Below are 13,845 nucleotides of genomic sequence, written 5' to 3'. Positions count from 1 at the left end.
TGATCTAAAATAGATTACTATTCTCACAATAGATTAAAAACTATTATACAGGCATGTCTTGCTAGCAAACGGGCTTTTGTGGCCAGCTCCTTTATTTCTCCCTTTGTGAAAAGAACATTAGACAAACACTTTCCACATCCGACATCTTTCTTCCTAACCTGCTATGAAATCTCAAAAGGGCCACTGGTTCATCCGTGCTTCAAGGCTACGGGTTTGATGACACGGTACAAATCCTCGGGTCTCGGTGCAGAGAGAAGCAGCGGGGCCTTTCGAGCCAACGGAAACAAGTTTCAACCTCCACGGCTAGGGAAGCTTGAGCCGAGAAGACGGCCCATCGACGGCCCGGAAACGAACTGGATGACCAGGACGCTGCTCCTGATGCCGCATGAAACTTCATGGCTGTTCCTGCTTCTCTCTGGTTGGAGTCATTCGTTGCTTCATGGCAAGTTATTCCATCTTGCACCAGAGAAATCAGGTGGCGCGTTCTTAATCATCCGTCAATTCATATCAACACTTTGAATCATACATCTTCGTTCCACCTCTGACCAACGGTTGATTCAACCATACCACTAACAATACGCAGAATCTCTGTGCACGATGATTTTGGGCTTTTCTATTTGAATGACTCGAATGATTCGAATGACCAACTTTCGGCTTTGGCTGTAATATATCGTCGTGATTGTTGTGATAGGAGCGAGCGATCGAACAAAATATATAGACAGAAAAAGAAAATAAATCGGACACCAGATTTACGTGATTCAGTCGTAAAGACCTACGTCCACGGGGACAGCAGCAGCGAATTTCACTATAGATCAAGCGATACAAGGAGATTACACACTCAAGTCACTCAAACACTCTCTCGGTGTTTCCCAAGCTAATTACACCCAATAACACACACAGTGTTTAGCGAAATTCCTCAAGAAATAATCTCTCAATCTCACGAAGGAATTACACACAAATCTTACCACAAGATTTAAGTGGCTTTAACACTAAACCTTCTTGGATGTAATTCACGACAAAGAAAATCCCTCCCAAGCACTCAACAAAGGCGGTGCTTCAAGACCAATTCTTCACGATCAACGGCGGAACACCAAGCACTCATGTGGCGCTTCAAAACAATTTGTGATCCACAACTATCACCCATGGCCTTAAGTCTATATATAAGTAAAACCCTTATTCTTTTGCCAACTTCTCATAGGATTTTGTTTCCTATCCAAAACATATCTTTGTATATTTTAAACAAAAATCCAAGTCCTAGTCAAAGTTGGACTTTCCTATTTTAACATCCAGACTCTCCAACGCAGATTCAAATTCGGGAAGTTGATCTTCAGATCTTCTTTGCTCGATTTCGAACATCCACAACATATCAATTCGGAATATTCGTAATTTTGCATTGGGCTTAAACTCGAGACATATTTTAACAATCTCCACCTTGGCTCGACGTTTGAGCTAAGTCATAATCGCTTCATAAAAATTCAAACTCTACTGCTACTTTCCCCTAACCCCCGATGGGCTCAACCACCACAGATATTATTCAAGTCCAAGCCTCGCTTGAACTTCGCCATAACTGAGGACCTCATCAGAATACCAACTCTACATGCACTTTTAACTGCTCCGCAAGGATTTTTCGACACAACCTCCTCAACCGCAGATAAAATAAAACCATTATTGCATCCATATCTATCGGAGATTGAATACATACCTTGTCAATATCAGCGATTACAGCAACCGTTGGCTCTATAAGCTCCACCTCGCTATGAGCACCATCCGTGTCGATTACTTTGCTAGTACATGTACTCGCTACCTCAGAGTTTCTGGTTGCAACTTCACCTCAAGCTGAACACCGTCTAGATCCGTATTAATATTGCTATAATCACTCCTGGAAGTACTTGAGACTCATCAAGGGTAACTTCTCTGCTTTGTTAACAGGTGAATTTATATCTGGGCACCACAAGCGATCGCCCCACTCACCTTGTGCATAGCCATGGAATATGCACCTTGCCCTCCCATCAAACTTACCATCACTCACTCGAAAATAACATGGGCAACCAAACATTCCAAGAATAGAATAATCAGCAACGTTACTGACCACACTTCTTTAGGAGCCTGCCATTCAATAGCGAGTTGATGGGGATCTATTCACCAGGTAGCTTACCGTACTTAGCACATCAGCTAGGATTCTCCTAGCAATACCAGCACTAGAGATAATTTTTCGGGCCATCTCTAGTAATGTTCTGCTCATCAATTCTGCAAATTGTTGTGATTTACTAGCACTAGTGCGGTGTTTCACTATGCCCTCTTTCATGCAGAATTTATTTGTCAGCTCTGAGCAAAACTTCATGCTATTATCAGTCTGCACATGCTTGATCAACTTACCAGTCTCTGTCTCGATCAAAGCTTTTGACTGCAAGATCCTGACACCAGCATCAAACTTGTGCCTTGGCACAAACACCCAGTCTTCTTTGAGCGGAGTCAAAAGACTCTCGAACGGATGCATCCGACGTCTCGGCAGCGAAATTTATCACTTTGTCTCACCTTGAAGTTTATACAGGCCATCGTGCTTGATTCCTTTCATTATCACTAGGGCACCTCGAACAACCTTTAGAACTCCACCTTTTGAAGAATACCTGCAACCGGTGAATCTAGGACACCCAAGGAAATTAAGTTCTTTTTTAATTACGGAACATGCCTCACTCCAGGTCAATGTCCCTCACAATACCATCATGCATTCTGATTTTAATATCACCAACACCCACAACATCGCACTTAGCGTTGTTCCCTAACTGGACTTTATCACTGCCCGTGCCTTGATAAGTGATAAACCAATTTCTATTTGGTGTGACATGAAAAGAACAACCAGAATCCATAATCCATCCATCAAACAATGAATAATCGGTGACCAGACAAGACATAATCAGCATTATACGCTACAGCTGCAACATTATCTGTAGAATCAACCATAATTCCCTTACCCTTCTCATTCTTCAGCTTAAGGCAATCTCTTCTAAGATGCCCCCTCTTGCCACAACTCCAACAGACAACATTAGCAGTCCTAGATTGACTACGTCTGTTCATATTGGTACTACTATTACCCACACGTGTTGCGAGATCTTCCTCTATTTTCACCTACTAGAGCGGTAGATACGGATTAGATTCTCTTCTACGAATGTCCTCGCTCAGAATCAAATCTCGAACCCCATCAAACGTCAAACTTGTTGACCCAGAGGAATTACTAACAGCAGTAACGGTAGTATTCCAACTATCAGGCAATGAGGATAATAGAATCAAAGCACGTACCTCATCTTCAAAATCAATCTCAACTGAACTCAATTGACTAACAATCACATTGAATTCATTGATATGATCTCGCAAGCGACGCACCTTCTTTCATCTTCAAGTTAAACAGACGTCGCATCAAACGGACCTTATTGATCGCGAGAGGGCTTCTCGTACATATCCAACAGGGGCTTGCATCAAATCAGCGGTGGTCTTCTCCTTCAGGATGTTAAACGCGACGTTACGAGCCAACGTCGGCGAATAACACCCATAGCTCGTCTATCCAGCAAATCCCAATCAGCTTGCTTCATCGTCGCTGGTTTCTCCCGGACAAGGGCAAGTGCAGTTTCATCGATAAAGATAATCTTCAATCTGCATCTTCCGAAACTAAAATCCTTCCCATCAAATCAATCGATTCTCACTTTTACTTCTTACGTCGCCATCGATTCGCTTCAACTTAGCCAAGCCTGGCTCGTACCACTTGTTGCGATAGGGCGGCAGTCGAACAACATATATAGACGAAAAAGAAAATAAATCGGACATAGTTTACGTGGTTCGATCGTAAAGACCTACGTCCACGGGGACAGCAGCAGCGAATTTCACTATAGATCAAGCGATACAAGGAGATTACACACTCAAGTCACTCAAACACTCTCTCGGTGTTTCCCAAGCCCCAATTACATCCAATAACACACACAGTGTTTAGCCCTGAAATTCCTCAAGAAATAATCTCTCAATCTCACGAAGGAATTACACACAAATCTTACCACAAGATTTAATTGGCTTTAACACTAAACCTTCTTGGATGTAATTCACGACAAAGAAAATCCCTCCCAAGCACTCAACAACGGCGGTGCTTCAAGACCAATTCTTCACGATCAACGGCGGAACACCAAGCACTCATGTGGCGCTTCAAAACAATTTGTGATCCACAACTATCACCCATGGCCTTAAGTCTATATATAAGTAAAACCCTTATTCTTTTGCCAACTTCTCATAGGATTTTGTTTCCTATCCAAAACATATCTTTGTATATTTTAAACAAAAATCCAAGTCTAGTCAAAGTTGGACTTTCCTATTTTAACAGCTAGACTCTCCAACGCAGATTCAAATTCGGGAAGTTGATATTCGGATCTTCTTTGCTCGATTTTGAACATCCACAACATATCCAATTCGGAATATTCGTAATTTTGCATTGGGCTTAAACTCGAGACATATTTTAACAGTGATTAATATAAGATGGTATTGTAGTGTGAGGTTCATGTTGCTTTTCTCTCTAATGATAATATATATACACAGGCTAATTTACAAAGGAATATGATATATGGTAAGGTGATGTTTGGGCGTGCGGAAATCGATTAAATTCCCTTAATTTGTCGATTAACATTTTGTTTAACATTTTGCATTTCTTAGCAAACGTCCAGTGCTTATACTAACATATTTATAAACAATGAGAAGGCTCATCAATATACTATAAAATCGAAAAATTAATATACATATATATTTCTCAAAATAGCTGCCTAAATCGACTGGAAAATTTTACTCCATGGTCAAGAGGCCATAGCCCATGACCATTTCCAGGCTTATCTATCTAGGAATCCACTCAATGATAGTTTTCCCAAACCAACTTAATGCTATCCTTTTGGTCACAAGCTCTCTTCACACGGAGCATGCTTGGTCTAGCTTTCTCGTAAAAGTTACTAACCGCGAAAATGGGTATTTCATCTTTTGTGAGGTCATTCGATAGGAAAATTACCCAAAAAGTTCTAAACCTATTGTAATTATGTCAATTCAATCCTAAATTTATTTTTTGATCAATTCAATCCTAAACCTTTTATAATTATTCTCGATTAGTCTATCCGGCTAAAATTGGTTAGCTAGCCCGACGCTGGGTGACCTTTTTTAATAATATTTTATTTTTGAAATTTTTATTATTTTTTTTATCTTTTATATTTTCTCTTCGCCCTCTTCCTCCTTCTTCCTCTTCTCTCCTCCTCCCTCCTTCTTCCTTTGGCTCCGGTGACTAGCCAAAGGGAAGGCTGGCCGTCTTGGGCCGGGAAGTGATTGGGCTAGTTTGCCTCACCGTCACCGAGCGAGGGCGAGCTCACCCGATCGGGCAAGGCGAGCCCTCGCCCGATCTAGCGAGGGGGCTCGCCGTCGCATCTAGCAAGGCCCTCCTCGTTGGATCGACAAGGGCTTGCCTCGCATGGCGATTGCAAGGCAAGCCCTCGCCGGATTCGGCGGGCTCGCCTCCACTGTCGGGGCACAAGCTTGCCAGCTAGTGAGGTGAGCCCCCGGATCGCCTTAGTCCGGCGACGGCCCGGCCAGCCGGCTATTTGCTCGAGCCAAAGGAGAGAGGAAGAAGGAAGAGGAGAAGGAAGAAAAAAAGAGGGAAAAAAGATTAAAAAATTAATAAAATATTTCAAAAAATAAAATATTATTAAAAAAAGGTTGTCGACTGCCACATCAATGCTAGCCAGCAATTCTAGCTGGATGGGTGATCGTGAATAAAAGGTTTAGGACTTAATTGGTCAAAAAAAATAAGTTTATGAGTTTTTGGTAATTTTCTCGTCATTTAACATATCCTTAGCAATTGTGGGTCAACTTTTACCCTTTGGAATGTGTCTTCATCAAGTTTGAAGGGTTACGATTGTAAAAAGATGTTGTCATATGCACAGGTGGGCCCATTTTGTCAAATGGGTGGGTTGAATCGAAAATGATCCGATTGAAATAGATCAATTCAACCCATATTGACCTAATTTTATATTATACAATTATATTAACCCAACCTATATCACTAAAATACATGCATAGACATACCAAAACATTTGACTAACTTAAGCTCTTCACATAATATGTTATCTAGATAGATTTTTTATCAAATGAAAAAAAAAAAACAACATAAAAAAAAATTTGTTAGTAAATAAAATAAAAACATAAAAAAAAAAAAAAAACCTTATGATTGAAATGCACATAAAAAGCTAGAAAAGTATGCATGTGTTATGACCGAACATGCGGGAAATTGCAAAAATGTTATAAGTTATTATATTTGCGCCAATTTAGACCTAAACAATTCCATTTACTAATTTAGTCTTAAATTTTTGGCTATTTGTCAATTAGTCATTTTGGCCAATTTTGACTAGCAATTGCTTGCATGGACGAGAGCTGTCCTACGTCGCACAATTGATGTAAGATAGTCGGGTTGATGTAAACAATTTTTATAATTTTTTAAAATTTTCCATATTATTTTAATATTTTTTTCTTTTATTTTATTTTTCCTAAGCCCAGCGAGGGTTGCTAGCTGAACCTCATTGGCCATAAGTGAGGGTTGTGCCCTCACCTAGATTTGGTGAGGGCCGCAAGGCCTTGACCCAAGGCCTTGACCAGTCTTGGCGAGGATCACTGACCCTCACCTAGTGTCAATGAGGCCAACAATTATCAATCTACCACTAGCTTGATATAAAATATCCATCACCAAGGCAATAATCATTGGTGTAGGGTTTTGGACGACTCATTTTTTCCACTGACAATGAGTAGGTCACGACATTGCTAGGCAAATTGGACGTTTTCTTTTAGATTGAGAATATGTCCAAGCATATCCATTGCAGAACCTCTTTTTTTTTCGGTACTTATAAATGCGACCGGAACCATCTATTTTGATCCATAAGTGGATTCAAACGGATCCGGGTATTGTTGTTTTTCCAAAATCAATGGTCGCGATTGCTCCCGAAGTATATTAAGAAAAAACTTATTCTAGGAATCATGAGTACCCCCAACCCCAACATTTGCTAGCTCTTTTCAATTAGAACATGGAATTCTCTTGGTCTCGCTCTACCTAAAAGCGGTCATTCTTCTTGATTTCCCATGTAGTTGACCAATGGTTGAAGAGAAAGAGGTTGAACGTCTTCGCTACGGTCTCATTCGCTCGCAGCATTCACTTTCTAAGCTCATCAAATCTATCAATTTCCATTTGGACTTTCTTTACGTTTTGTTTTGTCGAGACCCCAAAGGAAACGCCCCTCTCCCTACGCTATGTTCTTGGCTTGAAACTTGGAAGTGACGGGTCTTGGTCTTGGGAGTTTGTTCTATTCGTCGGGTCAATGTCTTGCTTAGAACATTTATTATGTCACTAGAAGCATCACCACATGTGTCGTGCACCATTGAGAGTGAGAGAGAGAGAGAAGAGTTTGAAAAAACAAGAATGACCTTCAATCAATCTCATCAATGACTCATGTATGTGCATGTGGAACGCACACTCGCACATGATGGGATTGAGATCCTATCCATTCAGTGAAAAATCGCCATTTTTCAACTTATTATTTCGAAAAAGATATCATCTTTTATATGAGATCATATAGAGTTCAAATTTAGATATTTATTGAAAATTTATTCTTTAAGAAAGTAACTAACTCTTTCAATTTACATCAATTGGATATTTCAGATGCGGTGTTGGCAAATTTCAATGGAGTCAATAGAAAGCACGTTCTTGCAGGCATTGCTATTAGGCATGTGTTAAATAAAGTCACTTATATCTTCCTATATCTTGCATAAAGCTTCGCCTTTACATTATCTACTACCTTATGCGCTATATAAAGACAAGGGTGCATTGTGTGTTGAATATTAATTCACCCACTAGCTCCACGAAATTTGATAATTTTCAAATAATATATGCATTTAGTTTGAAGAATTTACCTAAAAGTATCAGCTACTCGCATCTCAGAGGAGGCAATGGTTCATATTCTCTCAATGTCTCGAGGACACCATTTTTTAATTTTTTTATAAAATTTCATTTTCCTTTTCCTTTTGGGAAATGCTAAAATCTGCCCTTAACATGAAACGCATACCACACAGGCAAACGACAAGTCGGTCTTGTCACTTTTATCATGTCTCTAGATGTTTCTTTGATCATTGAGTAGCAAGGTTTGTAAATGGGACAATTATCCAAAAATTCTTAAACTTATTACCCATTTATCAATTTAGTCTTAAATATTTTAATTATGCCAATTGAGTTCATAAAATTTTCATGTTTTGCCAATTGAATCCATCCAACAAATTTTGATATGAAATTACTAATGTGGATGCTAGTCATTCAACGTGCATGTTGACTATTCTATGTGGCATGGACGGCGCTGACATGAATAATTTTTAATAATATCTAATAATTTTCAAATTTATTTATTAAATTTTCTTTTTTTTCTTTTTCTTTCTTTCTCTCTCTCTTTTTGTTTTTGTTTTTCCCTTCCTTCTTTCTTCTCTAGCCAGTGTTCAGCCCTCTTCCTATGCTCTGCTTTTGGCTAGAAACGTGAAAGTCACAAGTCTTGGTCTTGGGAGTTTGTTCTATTCATCTTGTCAATGTCTTTGCTTAAGACATATATTATGTCGCTACCAGCATCACCACATGGGATGCGCACCTCTGGGCATGAAAAATACAAGAATGACCTTTAATCGATCGCATGTGGACTGCACACTTCCGCACGATAGGATTGGGATCCTATCCATTCAGTGAACAATTAGTACTTTTCAAATAATCACAAAAAACGATATCATCTTTTGAGGATGAAAAGGATACCATCTCAATATGCATCTAAATATATACGAGATCACGTAGAGTTTAATTTAAATATTGTCTAAGAAATAGCTAGCTCTTTCAATTCGCATCCATTAGATATTTCCAGATGCGTTGTTGGCATTTCTTAATAGATTTAAATAGAAATACCCATGTATACGTTAAGAGGACCCTCTTCAAGCATTGGTGGTGTATGTGTGGTACATAGGGTTGCCTATATATTTCCATAGCTTACATAAAATCTTCGCCTCCACATTATCTACTACCTTTGTGAGGTAGTGGTCATGTAAATTTCACATGTTATCAGAGTAGAAGGTTTTGAGTTTAAATGTTTGTAGGTTTCTATTTGCCTTTTTAGAATAGTTGGCTATAGTTTCACAATATCTCACAACCTTAATGGGGTACATTCTCTCTCTCCCTTGAGTTCTCCAGAAGTTTATGAAAGAAAATGAGTCAGCTTGTTGATAACTCGAAGGCTCCACTCTAAGCTGTCGTTTGTTGTCTTCTGCGTGGAAAATTAGCCAAAGTTGTCAACTTGCTATGCAAATGTGCGAAGGGCTCCACTGACTTCACTTAGTATAAATGGGGGGTTTGCCCATCCCAATTGAATGGAGTTGTGGAGAGGTGTGTAGAGAAACATATGGATTGTTGTGTAACAGTGCGTGGTGTTGTGAGAGGGTGAGTAGAGAGTGGTGTAGAGTGTGGAGAGAAAAGTAGAGAGTTCATTGTGTGAGGTAGGGGGTTTATTGAGTCTTCTAGTCATAGTAAATGAGAGTGTTTGTTTTTAGTCGGAATATCCATAATCCACCTGAGTCCAATAAGCAGTATCAAAGCTGTGTTGCTCAACACTTCAAGTACGCCGAGTGTTGAGTATTAGTTCGCCCGACAACTCCACGAACGATAGTTCTCAGATGATATATACATATTAGTTTGAAGAATTTGCTTGAAAGTACTGAGTATTCACATCCCTGAGGAGGTAACGATTCGAATCCTCTGAGTCCCTCGAGGTAACCATTCTTCTTTTAAATTTCATTTTCCTCTTCCTTTTGACAGGTGCGAAGTTTTGTTCCCAGCATAAAATGCATCACGCGAGCGAAAACAAGTCAATCATGCCACATCTATTTGTGTCTCTAGATTTTTTTTTTTTTTTTTTTTTTTTTTATGATTGAGCAACTAGGGTTTGTAGCCTTGCCCTATTTTTGCATTTTATATTCTATAATAGCGAAATAATTCCAAACTTATGTTAAAAATCAAGTCACGTTGAAATATCCGACATAAATTTCCCCAAAAAAAAAAAAAATCGACATGTTTATTTCCACCTTTTTTTTTAACTTTTTGTTTTAAATTTGCCAGGAAATTTCCCTCTTTCCACCTAGGCCACTCCAATCCAGACTCAATATGAATCAACGTTCTCAAGAGAAATGACCATAATTATGGAAGACAGTGTCTAGATGGCCTTCACAATCAAATGTCATTCCCTAACTCAATAGAAATGACCATAATTATGCAAAGCAGTTTATTTTAGGGTTGTCCGCAAGAAAGATTAAAAAAGAATTCTTGAAAAATTAAATTTCAGTTATAATATTTGTTAAAGAGTTGTTGTACCAATTTATTGAACAGAAATTAAGCGGATTATAATAGTAAATCGAAACATGTTATGTGTGGTTTTCTAGTAGAACGGGTTAACTAGTCCGTGATTTCTCTACTCAATCGATGCGTGTAGGGTTTTAATTGCCAAGTTTGAAATGAATAGACTAAGATGTGATTGAAGTAACGGGGGATGGTGTCACACCCCAATCCATAAGAGCAAGGGCATGACACGGCCGTCCTTTTACCAAAGGACGCAACCTCAACATAATCAAGATTTAGCCTGATATCGACACATACATACATACATACATACATACATACATACATACATACATACATACATACATACATACAAAAGGCATTTGGTTACAATATCAGAGTATTTCTATAATCAACCAAATCAAAATATATACATTCTGCAAAGACTAACTTATAAACTTATCAACTATGCATACGTCATACCAAAAAGTTTCCACCACAAAAGTCCCCCTGAACAGAACATCCACGCTTATTCGTAACTCATTGAAGAACTTGAAAAACAAGTAGATGAAAGGAGTGAGCTACCACTGCTCAGTGAGTAATACATTTCTTCTAAGCGGATCGAGAAATCACTATGCACATTTAAAACACAATCGTAACTCACTTTATCATAATATATAATCATAATTCAAATACCGAATATACCAATAGTCCAATCCATTAGTCAATCTCATAAAACATGTATCAATGGCCTATTCCATTGATTAATCTAATCAAATCACATCAATGGTCCGTTCCATCGACCAAACTCAAATCACACGTCAATAGTTTACTCCATTGATCAATTCATACTCAAATGTCTAGTCATGGTCACCCGTAGTGCCTGTGACAAGATGACCAAGATTCCTCCCTTGTCAAGTTCTCCACCTATTAGCCGGTGGCTCAGCCCACAAGGATATCCTAAACTAGTATGCGTATACCCACACACCCCCAGGGTTCACAAAGATATTGAGCACCAACCACCAATTACAATTTCCAATAATCTAACATCAGAAGGAAAGTCATATCACAACTCAAAATTTGATAAATAAATATCAAAGAATTCTTCAAAATGTCTTAGGATTCTTTCATAAATAATTTCATAAACCATTTTCGAACAACCATTCAAATCGAATTCGAAATATAACTCCATACGAACAATAAAAAATGGCAGTAATAGCCCGATCCCATTTTATGCAACAAAATATGATTTTTATCAACTCATAGAATATATAATCCACCACGTATTTCAAAACATGAGTTTAAAATACAAAGAAAAAATAGTGTCACTCACCTGGGAAAAACCAAAAATCAATTACGACGCTCACTCGAAACAACGTACTCGGATCCCTAACAATTAATGGAAAAACAATATCAAAAAGTCCAAGTAAAAGGATATTCTTATAATGACTCGCCTATACTAGGCCTATTTGTCGATGAAACGACACCTATGCGCCATGAAAGCTCACATTTGGCGGAAATTGTTTTCCGCTAGGCGCAGCTCATGCGCCAACTTCGTCACGCCATAACTTCCTCCACAAAATTCCGTTTCAAGCTGTCTTACAGTCTTTAGAAAACTCTCTTAATGTACAACAACAACCCCCAACTCATCCATCCCAAAACAGCACCAAAACACAACAAAAAAGCAGGCTCAAAGCTACTGTTCGCTACAGTTTCAGAATGCACCCCCAACTTTAAAATTCTGTTTCGGACAAATTGCGAGCTTAAATCACAATCTGTAAGATGCTATAGCTTCACAACATCCTAAATTACCATTTCTACAAAAATATGCAGCTCAACGACCCAAAATCAGACTTCATCCCACAAATATCCAAGAAATCCGCATTTCAAGCCTTGATTGCGACGATTGCTTCAAGTAGATGATTAAAGGCCCTGATCACTTACTGGCATTGCAAAATGGAGTTGAGTCGACTTGGTGAGGCATCCGGGTCGTGAGTGGGCCAATTTTTTCCCTAATTTTCCTTTTTCCTTTCTCTTCTCTCTCCTCTCCCCTGTTTCTTTCCCCTGCTTTCGTTTCTGCCGAATGCCTCCCTCTCTCCTCTCTTTAAAACAGCAGAAGCTTCTACCGTTCTCCTTCAGCTTCTTTTGTTGACTTTTCAAACTCTTTCTTTCCCCCTCTCCCCTTTTTTATTTATTTATAAAGCCCATATATTACAGACGGCGTCGACACGGCCGAGCTTACCAGTAAGCGTCGCAAGAACTTGGGTTATGCAAATATGGAGACGGTGAACGAAGTCAAAGAGGAGGACAAATAAGAAGAAAGCAGTCCAAGCCGGTGGAGCTGCCGGTTGTCTGGTTATATACATAGTATGTTATAGCAGATCCCCAACTAGCTTGTTGCACTGTCATGTGCCTCTCCCTCTCTCGCTCTCTCTCATATGATGCGATATTTGGGAATGGTTTCCTGATTACCATTTTCTTTTTTGCCTTAGGTTTAAGCCTTTGGAAAATAATAATGGTGTTTTAGATTGGTCGATGAAATTTATTATTAAAATACGTCTTGAGTCAGCTTGTTGATAACTCGAAGGCTTCACTCTAAGCTGCCACTTGTTGTCTTCTGCATGGAAAATTAGCCGAAGCTACCAACTTGCTATGAAAATGTGTAAAGGGAGGGCTCCACCGACTTAGTACAAATAGGTGGTTTGCCCTTCCCAAATGAATAGAGTTGTGCAGCGGTGCGTAGAGAAACATATGTAGTATGGTGTAGTAGGGCGTGGTGTTGTGAGGAGGCGTGAGCAGAGAGTGGTGTAGAGTGTGGAGAGAAAAGTAGAGAGTTCATTGTGTGAGTGAGTGAGGGGGTTTAATTGAGTCTTCTAGTAATAGTAAAAGAGTGTTTATTTTCGGTTAGAATATCCATTTGAGTCTAACAAGCGGTATCAAAGCTGCGTTACTCAACACTTCAATTACAACGGGTGTTGAGTATTAGTTCGCCTAGCAACTTGACGAAAATCGATAGTTCTTAGACAATATATACATATTAGTTTGAAGAATCAGCCTGAAAGTATCGGCTACTCGCATCCTGGAGGGTAATAGTTCGAATCCTCTCGGTGCCTCGAGGCAACCATTCTTATTTTTAATTTCATTTTCCTCTTCCTTTTGACGAGTGCGGAATTTTGTTCCTAGTGTAGAATGCATACCATGTGGGCAAAAATGACAAGTCAGTCATGCCCCATCTATTGTGTCTCTAGATGTTTCTTTGATGATTAAGCAGCTAGGGTTTGTAGCGTTGCCCTATTTTGTGCATTTTATATTAAAAACTTAGGTCGCATCAAAATTTCCTGACATAAATTTCTCACTATAATAAAATAAAATCCAACATTTTTTTCTTCTACCTTTTAAAACTTTTTATTTTAAATTTGTCGGAAATTTCCTTT

Source organism: Eucalyptus grandis, chromosome 2, assembly GCF_016545825.1.
Source record: "Eucalyptus grandis isolate ANBG69807.140 chromosome 2, ASM1654582v1, whole genome shotgun sequence".
Taxonomy (NCBI): Eukaryota; Viridiplantae; Streptophyta; class Magnoliopsida; order Myrtales; family Myrtaceae; genus Eucalyptus; species Eucalyptus grandis.
This window is presented reverse-complemented; position numbering follows the sequence as displayed.